This window comes from Camelus dromedarius, chromosome 27, assembly GCF_036321535.1.
Source record: "Camelus dromedarius isolate mCamDro1 chromosome 27, mCamDro1.pat, whole genome shotgun sequence".
NCBI classification, from domain to species: domain Eukaryota; kingdom Metazoa; phylum Chordata; class Mammalia; order Artiodactyla; family Camelidae; genus Camelus; species Camelus dromedarius.
Window position 1 is genome coordinate 20,995,142 of NC_087462.1, and position 14,444 is coordinate 21,009,585.

Below are 14,444 nucleotides of genomic sequence, written 5' to 3' on the forward strand. Positions count from 1 at the left end.
GCAAATGTGCTTTCTTTGGCTTTAAAACATACTCTCGTGTAGATATCATTAACCATACGTGTCTGCAAGTACATTTACACACACACTCATATATATATATATACACAAACGTAAATATAATGCACATAGGTATTTAGAATTCTATCATTTGGCATAATTTGGATTTGTGGGCTATTTTGGTTAGTTGAATGTTCTGGTTAGTAGTAGATTTTTTTTTTATGTCATCTAAATCTATCAATTAAAACATGAATGCAATAAAACATCTTACTCTAAAGTTAGGCTGGGCATAATCAAATCTTTTTAATTCAAGAGGTACTTCGGTGCTGGACTGATAAATGTAGCTGTGTCAGTGGACTAGACAGAAACTAGTTACTTCTGGACTTTCTGTTAAGTTAGGGGAATATGTACAAGAAATTGCAAGCGTGTGATTTTGGGGCTATGTTTTCTACTGATACCGCAATGTTTGACATTTTAAAAATGAGATGCCAGTGTTTGTAAATTGAGAGAGTTCACATACAAATCTAGATTTTAGGTTTCTCTTGAAGATCACTGGTCCTGGACTCCAGAGGCCCTGCTCATCTCTCTGTCCTGCCTGGTCCCTGGTGGTGTTTGAGATTGTAACTCTTGAACATGCTTTCCTAGTTTATTGCAAAGTCTTCTAAGCAGTCATTAAATTATTAGGAGAATCTGTGTTTTGCATCTATTTGGTACCTTTATTTTTCAAAAGACTTTCAAACACATGAGCTTTTTTTGCTGCAGCCCCGTGGGACAGGCAGAGCAATAACCTTGTACCCATTTCCCAGATGGGGAAGCTAGGCTTCCTGGACGAGAGACACTAACCTCCATATTTAAGAAGCCTTGTTACTCATGAATTTATAAAGCCTCTTTTGAGAGTATACACCTTCTTTCCTTTCCAATGAAAATGCATTTATGTTTTTTTCTGGTAATATAAATAATACTTTCTCAAAGGAAAAAAGCTTAATGAATACAGACATATATCAAAAGAAAGTAAAAATTACCTGAAATATCTTTGCACAGAGATAATTACTGTTAATTTTGGTGAACTCACTTCACAGCCTCCCTACGCATATGTGCAGATGTTCACAGTTATATAAGTTTACCCTAAATGAGATAATATGGATGATGTGGTTGCATAACCTACTTTTAATTTTAATTGGAAATACATCACAGACAGCTTTCCGTATCTGTTCACCGAGCAGTGCATAATCATTTTTAAAGTAACATAGCATTTCATTTTGGGTCCACACTGAGGTATCTTTGTTGAGATTTCTTTAACCAGTTCTCCCTGGTTGGCCATTGAAGTTGCTTCCATTTTTTTCCATTATAAACAAGGTTGTAATGAACATTCTTGTATATTTATCTTTGTCCACTTGCTCAATGAACCCAAAAGGGCAAATCACTAGTTTGAAACTGTGTGCCTGTGCACATTTTAATCCTCAGCGACTTTGGGGAGAATGTCCTTCAAGTCCACATGAGCTCTTGGATTTGAGGGACAAGACCATATTGGAGGTGTCCCAATTTCTCCAAGGACAAGCTGTGTGACCAAGGGCATTAAAAAATTCCCACAAACCTTTATGGACCATCTTTTATATATATTAAGCAATACATAAGGCAAATTAAACACAATTCTGGCCCTTCTTGATCTTGACTCCTGTACACACACACACACACACACACACACACACACAATGATACAATATGGTAACTGCTGAACTTTCTAGGTGAGCGAGTCAGAAGGCAAGATGGATAATTACATGTGGGAAAGTCTGAGGTGATAATATTACTACTAAACCTCGAAGGATGAATGGATTACAGCAAGCAGAGACGAGGAAAGGCATCTCAGATGGAAAGGCAGTATGGGACAGCCTGACAGTTCAGAGGTTTGGGAAACAAGCAGGTGTCCTGGTGTGGCTAGATCTTAGCAATGGGACATGGAAAGCCTTCCTTGGGGAGGGAGCGTGTAAAGCTCCCTTGGCCTCCTCTTCCTCATTCATGGGGGTAATAATGTGTATTTCATAGGGTTGGAGGACTGAAAAAGGTAATGGATTTAGGTGCTTAAAATGGCATCCGGCACCTGCTGAGTGCTCAGTCACCTGCTGTCAAGGTGATCATTATCATCTCTTCCCTTTGCAAGTCATCTGAACTCTCTGTTCAGCCTTTAGCTTTCCGAACGGTAGTCCAGTCATCCTTCTGGGCAGCTGTCCTGCGCCCACCCTCTAGGTGAGCTCTGTGGACCACCTCCAGCTCCATCGGGACCCTGGTTGGAATTCCAGGTTCCCATGTGTCGGCCGGGAGCAAGGAGGCTCCCGTTACCTGGTTTCAATATCTTTACTCTGAAATGTTTGTCTCTGTGCCGAAGGCTCTTGGACAGCAAGCTGGACTTCTAATTTGGAAATGTGGAAAAGCCATATAATTTCAAATATCTTCCATGAAGTGCTATAAATTTTTAGGTCCAGGCGATTGTGCTGCCTCAGTGTGATGAAATGGAAAAACCCTCTGGTGTGGAAGACTGTTTTGCCACAAGCCATAGCTGTAGGATTTTGGAGAAACCCTTTATCTCCCTGGGCCTTAGTTTCCTGATGATATTGATGATGGTGGTGATGGTGACGAATACTCACCACGGTGAGAGAGGCGTGTGCCAGGCTCTCGACATATGTTATTAATAAACCCTACGGAGTTGCTACCATTATCCCCATTTTACAGATGAGCAAACTAAGGTCCAAAGACAATAACTCAACTTGTTGAAGACCATCCTTAGACGGTCAACGTGTCAAAGTCAAGTTCAAATTCAGGCAATTTAGCTCTAAAAATCAGTGATCCTCACCACTCCCTCCCTATGTTTTTCCTTCTGGGAAAATGAAGAGATTTGGTGAGATGACCTCAAAGGAGGCTTTAAATTCTAAAATCCACCGTCTGTGGAAACACGCCCACCGCCATCCAAAGGTTGTTGATGTTACCGAACATAAGGCAGGATCTCTGTTCCAAACAGGTTGTTCTAGCCCACCCGGCAGAGCAGGGCAGGGCAGCGTGCGTGGAGGTGGAAAGTTGGTGTCATGGGCGTCTGTATTTACTCTGCCTCGGAGTAGGAAGGGTGGGGGGGACGGTTCCTGTCCGTACTCTCCGGTGCCAGGTGGGATTAAATTCATCATTTGATTTGGGAGATTTTGTCCTTGCTGCTCTCAGCCACACCTTTTGAGCTAGTTGCTTTTTATAGACAAGGGAGCCGGGGCTGTTTTCTGCAGGCAAAGTGACTCCGCAGACACCCAGGGGCCCTGCACAGGCTCAGGAAGGACACCAGCCCCAAGTTACCCAGAGTGTTATTCAACTCGTTGACCCGCACCAGTGAAGAGAGGTCAGCAGCCTCAGCCCTGCCTGGCAGGATGGAGGCTGTCCTCAGCCTGAGCAGAACTGATTTACCAGTTTATTAGAGAAGGGTGGCTTTTTGGGTGTGGGGATTTTTATTCTTGGCCTCTGGATTCACAGACCTGAGACTGAATCCAGGATCTGTCACACTGACTAGCAATGCACCCTTGGATGCAGACGCACCTGATAACTGAAAAAGGTATTTAAACTCTTAGTGTCAGTGGGGGGCTAAATATATTCCTCCATTTCTGAAATTAATGAGATTTATTAATTAAATAAACAAAGCGTAACAATCTTTTTTTGTGTGTGAGGCAGAGTAACAGAATCTTTCATTTAACCATTTGTGAGAACACGACTCAGTGGCGTTCAGTACATCCGCAGTGTTGGATAGCCGTCACCACTGTCTTGCCAAGCCTCTCTCATCATCTCTGACAAAACTCTGCCCACTGAACAGTAATGCCCCCTTCCTCCTCTGTTCTCCCTCCCCTCCCCCCGCCTCTTTTGCCCAGCCCCTGGTAACCTCTGTTCTATTTTCTGTCCCTGTGAACTTGCCTATTCTGGGTGCTACGTGGAAGCGGAATCATGCGGTTTTTTGTCTTTTTGTGTTTTGCTCATTTCATTTAACATAATGTTTTCAAGGTCCGTCCTTGAAATGAAATCCATGTTGTGGCATTGCAGTATTGTGATTTATCAGAAATATGTATTTATTTAGTCATCTGAATGGCCAAGTATGTATTTTTTTGTGTAGCTTTGGTCTTCAGCCGTAGTTCTTGGCTCACAGCTCCCAAACCCCTGGGAATTTCCTAAGTACTGAGCGTGATCATGGCATCTTTGTTATGTTCTTGAAGTGACTTTTGGAAGGTACTGACGAACTGGGGGCTGATTGTCTGTGAGCTAACCTTGTGGTTAGAGGGTTGGAACTTTTCAGCCCCACCTTCTGACCTCCGGGGAAGGGTGAAGGGCTGGAGGTTGAATCAGCCACCAATGGCCAATGATCTAATCAACCCTGCCTATGTAATGAAGCCTCCATAAAGATCCAAAAGGGCGGGGTTCAGGGAGCTTCCAGGTTGGTGACCATGTGCAGGTGCTGGGAGGGTGGTGCCCCCCTGGAGGGGGTGGGCGCTCCGCCCCTGTTCCTATACTTTGTGCTGTGCATCTCTCCCATCTGACCCTTCTTTACATCCTTTTGTAACAACCTGGTGATCTGGTAGGTAAAACATTTCTCTGAGTTCTTTGAGCGCTTCTAACAAATTAATCAAATCCAAGAAGGGGATCATGGGAATCTCTCATTTATAAGCCATTCTGTCAGAAGCCCAGGTAATGGGACTTGCGACTGGCGTCTGAAGCTGGGGATGTGGGGGACGGTCTTGTGGGACTGAGCCCTTAACCTGTGGGGTCTGTTGCTGTCTCCAGGTAGACAGAGTTAGAATTGAGTTGAATTACAGGACACCCAGCCGAAGTTTCAAGAATTGCTTGTTGGTGTGGGGCTTTCCCCACCCTGCCATGTTGGAAATCGAGTCTCAGAACTAAAAGATGCGTAGATCAAATTCCATTCCTTTTCTTGGCTGAATAATAGTCCACTGTATGTATCTACCACACACCCCACCCCCTTTGTGTTTTGTTTTTACTGAGCATAATGTCTTCAAGGTTCATCCATGTTGTGGCCTACGTCAGAATTTCCTTCCTTTTAAAGGCTGAATAATATTCCATTGTGAGGATATGCCACATTTTGCTCATCTGTTCATCTGTAGATGGACACTTGGATTGTTTCTACTTTTCACCGTTGTGAATAGGGCTGCTGTGAACATTGGTGTGCAAATATCTGTTTGATCCCTGGTTGCAATTCTTTTTGAAAAATGCCTAACGTTGGAATTTCCAGGTACTGTGTGGAGTGCACCAATCTTAAATGTACAACTCAGTGACATTTTACATATGTTTACACTTGCAGAACCACTGCCTAGATTAAGATATAGGATATTTCCATCACTCCAGCAGGTTCCCTCGTGCCCTCTTACAGGCAGACCTTTCCCTCCCCGTCAGGTGACCATGATTCTTCCATGTTCTCAGCCTCAGCATCCTTCCCTGGCCAGGCTTAGAGACTCACAGAGGGTTAAATAGGTTAATGGATTCAGGGGTCTCACACATACACACAGATGCATACACAACTGGTCTCTCTGTAATCCCGTAGGTCAAAGAAGTACTTTCAATCCATCTTTTTATTTGAGCTTTTTCGGTTTCTTGTCTTTGGAAGTGTTTTTGGAGGACACAAGGATTCCCTGCTCCTCTGTGGCTTTTTGAGGAGAGAGGATAGACTTGGATGTCCAAGGAAGTAATCTTGCCGGGATGGATTTTGAATTCCTGGCGCTGAAGCTAAAAAGTCAGTAAGAAGTGAGCCACTAAAATGGAGTCCCACCTCGTAAGAGGTGAGAGGTCCCAGGGCCTTCTACAGGACATCGGTCTGTCTGCAGCTGTCAGGGGAGAAGGCCCCAAGAGATCTTTGGTTAACCTGGTGACTAATCAAGGCCCCTTGAAGGAGGGTGGGTTGGGGAGAATACAGAGGGAAAAGAGGGACCAGGAGCCTCTGGGGGCAGAGGTGGCCCTGGGGCCGGGACCTTCCCCCTCTCTGCCTGCTCCTTCCCCTCTCTTCTGTCTGGGGGCCTCACCCTCTGCTCTGTGTGCCTCTTCTCCAATACTCCTGTTTACTCACAGCTCTGGCTGCTTCATGATTTGGGTTCACCATGAACCCCTATAACTCAGCTCAGCCCCATCATCTCAGGATGCCCCTGAGCAGATTCCTACCGGAGGAGATGTGGCTGGCTTGGTTTCTCTTCTTATGTCAAACTGAGCCAGAGGGAGCCACTCGGCCTGGGATGGGCTGCCTGTGGTCCAGGACCCTTTCCCGTCTCAGGGGTAAGGTGGCTGTGTCCGGCATCCTGTGGACCATTCTCAGCCTCTCGTCTCCAGGGTGTCATTCCCACTGCACGGCAGAGGACATGCCCTGCCCACCACACATCACAGTGCTGATGGTGAGGATGGATGTTGGTGTTGGTGGTTGGAGGTGGGGTGGGATGAGTGGAGGACAAGGGGAGTGGGGAGATTTAGGGCCAAGCAGAAGGCAGTGTTTTCTTATGATTATTTCTCTTCTCATATATTCGTGGGGTCCCTCCTGCCTCTGGACTCCCACGGTGGTCGGTGAATTCCCTGTGAACTGTGTCTGTCACTCCCAGGATAGTTGTTATTATTACTATTTGAATTGAGATATAATTGGCATGTAACACTTTGTAAATTGAAGGTGCACAGGGTGTTGCTTTGATACATTTATATATTACAATATGATGACCACTGTAGTGCTATCTAATACCTCTATCACATCCCATAATTAGTTCTTTGTGGTGAGAACAGTTCAGATCTAGTCTCACGGAAGAGTACACCCTGCATGATTCCAGTTATACAAATTCTAGAACAAGTAACACTAATCTCTGGTGACCAAAAATCAGAATAGCTGCTGGCTCTGACCCTGGGGGAGACTGAGAAGGGGCATGAGGGAATTCTCGGGGTAATGACAATGTTCTGTATCTTGAGAGTGGTGTGGATTTCACAGGTGTACACGTTTGTCAAAACTCATCCAAGTGTACACTTAAAATCTATGTGCTTTATTGCATGCAAATGAAACCTCAACATAGTTGTTACAAATTAAAAAAAAGATCTAGTCTCTCAGTAGCTTGGAAGGTTATAACACAGTATTGTTGACTGTAATTGCTATGTTGTGCATTAGATCTCCAGAACTTATCTACTCGTTGCAACTTTGTACCTTTGAATAACATTGCCCCAATTCCCCCAGCCCCAACCCCTGGCAACCACCATTCTACTCTGTTTTTGTAAGTTTGGCTTTTTAGATTCCATGTAAATGAGATCACGCAGAATTTTATCTGTCTCTCTCTAATTTATCTCACTTGTTGCAATGCCCTTGAGGTCCATCCATGTTGTCACAAATGTCTATAATATTCTTTTTCATGGCTGAATAATATTCCATTGTATATATGTACACCACATCTTCTTAAACCTTTCATCCATTGACAGGCACTTAGGTTGTTTCCATGTCTTGGTTATTGTGTATAATGCTACAATGAACACGAGTATGGGCCAGTTTAATTATTATACAGCACATTAACTTGTTGAGGTACATGAGAGTTCCAGTTGCACCATATTCTCACCAACACTTGATTTGGTCACTTTTTTTATAATTTTAGCCATTCTGATAGGTGTGTGGTGATCCCCTGAGGAAATTAAATGATTCAGTGTGCTTAAATTTGTTTCCCACATGTGTTTACTTTAGCACTTACCTTTATTTTTATATCATCATCATTATTATTATTTTGTAACACAAGGTGATCATGCATGAAGTCAATAAGACATTGTGTTAGGGATCTTTCCATTGTATATGACAGAAAACTCCAACTGTGGATCCATCATAAGAGAGAATTTGTTGATTCACTTAAATGAACTGACTGAGAGCATTCAGGAACAGCTTGATCCAGAAGTAATGCAACCTAGGTCAAAATCTCCATTCTGCTTCTTCTGTCTTGGCTCCAATCTCATGTCATTGTCTCCTCATTGTTGCAAGATGGTTACCTATAGCCCTGGGGCTACATTACTCCTAATTCGTATCCAGCAGAGAAGAGAATATTCCTTTCTTCAACTGTTAAACCAAATCCTGGGTTTTGCTCTTATTAGATCAGTTTCGGGAACGTGAACCAAGCTTGAACCACTTCTGTGACCAGGACAGTAGGATTATATGAATTAGCTTTGACTCAACCGAGATGGCCAACGATAAAGTCAGAGGGTGGAATCACCTTCCCCCAGGCACCTGGAGGAGGCATGGGGAGGGATGGATGTGGGAATAAACGTCCAGGGCTGCTCCCGAGAAACAGAATGCATGTTGGGGCATCCAGAATAACCCATCTCCACTGAGTATGTTATATGATCTGGAGCTGGAATGAACCCCAGTCTGTTTGTCCCCCTAACTTGCACTGCCCGAGGACAAACCAGGGCTCAGCTGGAGCAGTCCCCAAATTAGGGAAGCGCTTGCTCTGTCTGTGTTGTGGAAATGTTTCTCACTTTCCTGCTCAGACCCAGCAGGGAGAGCCTGGCTTTGTCTCTCTGACTGTTACCCTTTCTTTAAACTCAGTCTCAACTGCAGTGAGTTGTCCCAGTTTCCAGGTTAAGGCTTTGGGCTCTTGAGTGTGAATTACTCTTGAGTTTGAATGAGCTGTGATCTGCCTGCGGCTGCCTGTTGGTAGATTCTGATCTGAGCCCCTGCACTCCCGCCCTCACCCCTCCCCGGCTCTGCCTCCAGCGGCTTTTCTATCTTTTCTTACTCTAACTCTCAGGGAGTCTCCTTGCTCCTTCTAGGCTCCCTTCCCTGCTTCTGTTGCTTGTTTTCTTCTTTTGTTTACCTTCACCCTGTCTCTTTTTCATTCTGGCTCCTTCTCTTTTCTTCCCTTCCTTCTAGTTGCTGATGATAGGGGAGGGCTTGCATTTTTTTTTCTCAGTTTTGTTTGAATATTTCGCACTACTGATGGGTGTTCCCTTTACTTTGTTTCCATCTTGAAAACCTGGTCATTCGTGCCCAGCCACATCGGGACCTTGGCACACTCAGACACTTCTTGTCCTTTTGTGAATGGCCGCTGGCTGTGAAAACTGTGTCTCGAGTCTCCAACTCCGGAGCTGGAGTCAGGAAACCTGAATTCTAGTCCCGAGTCCGCCATCCAAGTGCTTAAGCTTCCTTCTCCCTCAAGAGGCCAGAGATTCCCCAGCTCTTCTGAAGTATCATGTGGAGTGCCATGGTGTGCCCACGGCAGTGCACCAGGCTGTTGGGAAAAGTAAACCAAGGTGAATCTAAGCAAGCGGCTCCCTCTGCCCCTGGGGATTTGCAGTTGCAGACAAACATGGATTTGGATGCGCCAAGCTCTCCCCGCCCTTAGAACCCAGACCTTCTTCTGTGTGCCAGCCAGGTCCTGGGCTGGGCACTCCATTTGCAAGCTTGTTTATTCCTCCCCATGACTGGAGGTTGATATCTTAGCCCCATCTCCTAGATGAGGAATACTGAGGCACAGAGCCTCAGACTGTCACGTCCAAGGCAGTAGACTCCATAAAGAGACAGCAGAGACAGCATTGGTACCCAGGCTTCCCTGCTCCGCCGTGTGGTTCCTCTTCATTCACTGACTGCGGACTCCTAACTTCTGCTCCCACGGCTTCCGCATAACCCATCTCCTTTATGTTTGCAGGAAAGGAGGTTGAGGGGGCCAAGAGTGTTACAGGAAAAAGTGAGGAGGGTTAGCACCTAAAGAGCCCGCCCAGACCTGCTGCCTCGATGCGGTTGCTGTCACATGTCCAGGTTGCTTAAGGGAAAGGGGTTGCTGACCATTACTAGTGTCAAGATTCAGTTTCTCTTGGTGGGCGGTGGGACAGAGACTGTCTTTCCTATAATGCACCAGCATGTTCATTGAGGAAATAGTTACTGATTTCTATTCTCTCTGCGTGCGCCACACAGGGCTGAGAGCAAAACCAAGATTTGGGTCAGTGATTCCTTCTCTTGAGACGCCTCCAGGCTTGATTGAGTGCATCAGTGGTGATTCTGCAAGAAAGGCTGTGTTCTTTATCCTAAGAGAAATACGAATAATACCGTCGGGCACTAGCACAGTGTCCTTCATGTCTGGCTCTTGTTCCTGGCTTTGCATATATTAACTCGTTGTTACAGCGCCACCAATAGGTGGGTTTTGTTACAACCCGGGTTTTATAGGTGAGGAAACTAAACGAAGAGACGCAGGTGACTTGCCCGTGGGCACATGGATCGTAAGTTGGAAGTAGGGATTTGAACCCTGGCAGAATGGCTCCAAAGTCCACTCTCGAAGCACGGCCGCACTCTGCTTCCTCCAGTGCCCCAAGCACTCAGAAAACCAGGTTCACCCCCGTTTGGGGGTTCTACAGAGGATTCTCAGAGGAGAGCCCTTTGAGCCGATCTTGCAGGGGAGGAAGGGGGATTTGCTCCGTGGACATGTGGGGAGTTGTCACTCAGGCTGAGCAACAGGAAGCCCTTCACCCCCACCCTCCCAGTGGCGGGAACCAAAGCCCGATGTTTTGTTTCTCCAAAGGACTGCACCACCTCGCGTAAGTGCACTGGTGTTACCAGTCATCAGTCGCCCACGTCTTGACAGCGTCAGCTGCAGCACGTGTCCGTGGAAGCCCAGAAGTGGATTCTGTGATGCATCTGAGGGCGTTTCCTTCATCGCTTCTGTCTCCTGCTCTTCAACTCCTCAGCGTGACCTCGTGTTCTACAATCATACGACAGGATTCACATGAGGGTTTGGTGGCTTGTTATTCTGTCCTATGATACAGTGCCCTCTGGAGTCCTTCGATTTATCCTTTGAAGGCAGAAATGTCTCAGATCACTCTACCTCACTTCCTAAGGCCATGCTCTCCTCTCTGCTTTTGGTTGTCTTCTCTCCCTGGCCACCCATGTGGGAAACAAACAGGTCCAGGAGGTGCCCAGCTCCCAGGTGTGGTACCTCCCCAAGTTTAAGATGTCAGGGTGGCTCTCCCCTCTCTTAAGTATTTCCATGAACCTCCTCAGAAGCACAGATCAAGGCCTGGGCTCTGTAAAGAGGACTTCAGCTGATTTGTTCCCTGTATGCACGGGCTGGGGACAGATGTGGGAAGGGGAGTCCTGCAAATATGAGCCTCATTCTCCTCCATCCTCCCTGTGCCCTTCTTGCAGCTCTGTCTTTGCGCCTCTCCTGTCTGACACCATCTCCACCTTGGAACCCTCCGTGTCTGGAAGGGTCACTCGTTCATGAGTCTGCAGACACTACGGACAACAGGGAGATGTGAAGGGGGCGGTCTTCCACTCAGGCTTCAGAGGGGGGATGTAGGCGTGTGTGGTAGTCAGGTTTCCATCAGAGAAACAGAACCTCTGTGGTAGAGAGTGAAGGATTTATTTCAGGGATCTGACCTTGTGCACCCATGGGAGCTGGTGCAACACTCTGTAAGGACATTGCTTCTGCATCTGGCGTTGGGCCTGAGGTCAGCAGGGCTGGCAGTTGTGAGAAGGTGGATGTGAAGTGAGGGAAACCAGGCCACGCTGGGACCCACGAGGAAGAGCTGGAACCCATCTCGGTTTCCTCCACCTCCAGACCTCCTGCCTCCAGGACATGGATGCTCCGCAGGAGCAGCTGGTGCGCTTTGTCATGGAGCAACACTCCTGGCCCAGGACTCAGAGAAGCCGGAAGAGGAGGTCCGGCGGGAGCTGGGGAAGCTGCAGCCTGGCCGCTGCCTGGCACCTGCAAGGTGAGTGGCAGCCCACTGGCGCTGCGACAGCACGTGACCCTGAACGTGGCTTCTGAGCCTGGACGTGGCTGCAGCTTCACATCTACCTTCCAAAGCCTGCACAGATTGGTCTTGTGGCCCAGAATTCTGTGTGCGTGGACTAGAATTCTGGAAAAGATCTTTCCAGCTTGGCTAAACCAACGTGATACGAAGTTGCCACTGCACAGGGAGATAACGGGTGATTTCAACCAGAAATCACTCTTTCCTTCTGAACTGTGGTTGGTTTCTTTTTCATTTTCTAAAAGCAAGCATCCCTCAGCACCATGCAGGCCACAGAAATTAACACCACGACTACCATGCCTTTTCCCCAGTGACTTCGCAGTTCCATTTCCCATGAGGAAAACATCTTCCTGCTACCGACCCGTTAGCCCTGTTGCACAGGAAGTGATAACCCCGGCAGCAGGAGACAGTGCCTCCTTCTCAGGCTAGTTTTCGTTATGAAGAGCCCAGGAGTTTCTCCGTGATGCCCACATTTCTGCCTGCGAGGCTCCCTGTAGGCTAATATCCGTGATGGTTAATTTTATATCAGGTGGCCTGGCCGGATACGCCGCACCCCATCCAGCTCGCCTATTTGGCCTGTGCAGAAGACAGATGGATTTTGGAGAATCACAGTGGACGATCATAAGCTTTAACCAGGTGGTGACTCCAGGTGCAGCTGAAGTACCAGATGTGGTTTTATTGCTTGAGCAAATTCATACTTCCTCTGGTATCCGGCATGCAGCTCCTGATCGGCCAAAGGCCTGTAGCTCCATCCCTGTCCATAAGGCCCACCAGAAGCAACTTGCTTTCAGCTGACGAGGCCAGCAACGCACGTTTGCTGTCCCACCTCAGGGGCGCACCAAAGCCTCCACCCCCACGTCGTTACTTAGTTTCCAGGAATCTTGGTGGCCTTCCCCCTCTGCGTGATATCACACTGGGCCATGGCCATCGATGACCTTACGGTGACTGGCCCTCCTGTGGGTAAGGTAGCAACTACTCCAGACTTACAGATGAGACATTCATGTGTCACAGGCTGGGAAATAAATCGAACTCAAATTTAGGGGCTTTCTGCCTCAGGAAAATTTCTAGAGGTCGGTGGTGTGGGGTGTGTTGAGACATCCCTTCTCAGGTGAAGGACAAATTTTTTCTTTTTTTTTTAAATGGAGGTACTGGGGATTGAACCCAGGACTTCGTGCATGCTAAGCACGTGCTCTACCATGAGCTGTACCCACCCCCCAAGCTATACCCACCCCCAAGGACAGGTGGCTGTGTCTGACTTCTCCTGCAGCCAAGAAAGGGGCACAAGTCCTTGGGCAGCATCTCTTGGGATTTTGGAGGCAATATGTTTTTCACCTGGGTGTTGCTCTGGCTCATTTCCTCAGTGACCCCAAAAGCTGCTTATTTTGAGGGATGCCCAGAAGAGAAGGTTCAGTAACAGGTCCGGGCTGCTGTGCAAGCTTCTCTGCCACTTGGGCCATAGGATCCAGCAGATCCAATGGTACCTGAAATGTCAGTGATTGACAAGGATGCTGGGTGGAGCCATGGGCAGGCCCCTCTGGGTGAATCCCAGCACAGGCCTTTAGGATCTTGGAGCAAGACTCTGCCATCACCCACGGGTAACTATTCTCCTTTTGAGAAACAGCCACTTAACTACTGGGCCTTAATAGAGACTGAACACTTAACTTTGGGCCACCAAATTACCATAAGATCTGAGCTGTCAATCATGAACCACATGTTTTCTGATTCACCAAGCTGTAAAGTCAGGTGCACACAGCGATACTTCATTGTCAAAATAGAAGGGATGTATACATGGCTGGGCCCTGAAGGCAAGTGCAAATTACGTGGTGAAGTGGTCCAGATGCTGTGGTCCCCAGTCCTGCTACACTGCCTTCTCTCTCCCAGCCTGCACCCACGGCCTCGGGGGGAGCTCCCTATGAAGACCGGGGCCTGGTTTACAGATGGTTTTGCACGATATGCATGCACTGCCTGACAGTGGACGGTGGCAACAAGACAGCCCCTCTCTGGGACATCCCTGGAGGATGGTGGTGAAGGGACATCCTCCCAGCGGGCAGAACTTTGAGCAGTGCACCTGGTTTGTTCACTTTGCCTGGAAGAGGAAGTGGCCAAATGTTCAATTCTGTATCAATCATGGGTTGTGGCCAGTGGTTTGGCTGGAAGGTCAGGGACTTGGAAGGAACATGGTTGGAAAACTGGTGACAGAGACATTTGGGGATGAGAAATGTGGTTGGACTCTCTCACACTCACCTCTCACACACTCCTCAAGCCATATGGCTCCTTTTGGCTCCCCAGACACTTTGCAGTTCGCACTTGCCCTTCCCTCCTCCTTGACCACTAGATCAAGAGGGCTCCCCACTTACTCTCTGGCTCCTTACCCCTTTATTGCCCTCCCGGCGCTCATCGGTGTATATATACCTGCTTGTTTCTTTATGTGTGTCTCGTTACCTGTTTCCCCCGCTAGAATGCGGCTCCTTGCAGGCTCAGCCTCGTCTGCCTTGTTCACTGTGGCTTGTGCTCTTGCTAGCAAATGTGGAAAGCGCTTGATAAACATTGCTCAAATGGGTGAGTGGAGAATGTGGCCATGCAGTAGAGAACTTGGAACAAACACCGGTGCCGATCAGAAGGGAAACGTGTTAATGATTCTACTGGTCAGCCACACCATGGGATGCCTACTGGCT

At 47.5% G+C, this 14,444-nt stretch overlaps 1 long non-coding RNA gene across 1 annotated transcript in view; it reads left to right on the plus strand.

The window, feature by feature from the left end:
• The first annotated feature begins 3,362 nt into the window (after positions 1–3,362).
• LOC116148457 (uncharacterized) overlaps positions 3,363–14,444 on the plus strand; it is a 118,541-nt gene continuing 107,459 nt past the window's right edge. The window contains exon 1 of the long non-coding RNA XR_010378025.1: positions 3,363–3,583. This is a non-coding gene — a long non-coding RNA (uncharacterized LOC116148457). The remainder of the gene's footprint in view (positions 3,584–14,444) is intronic.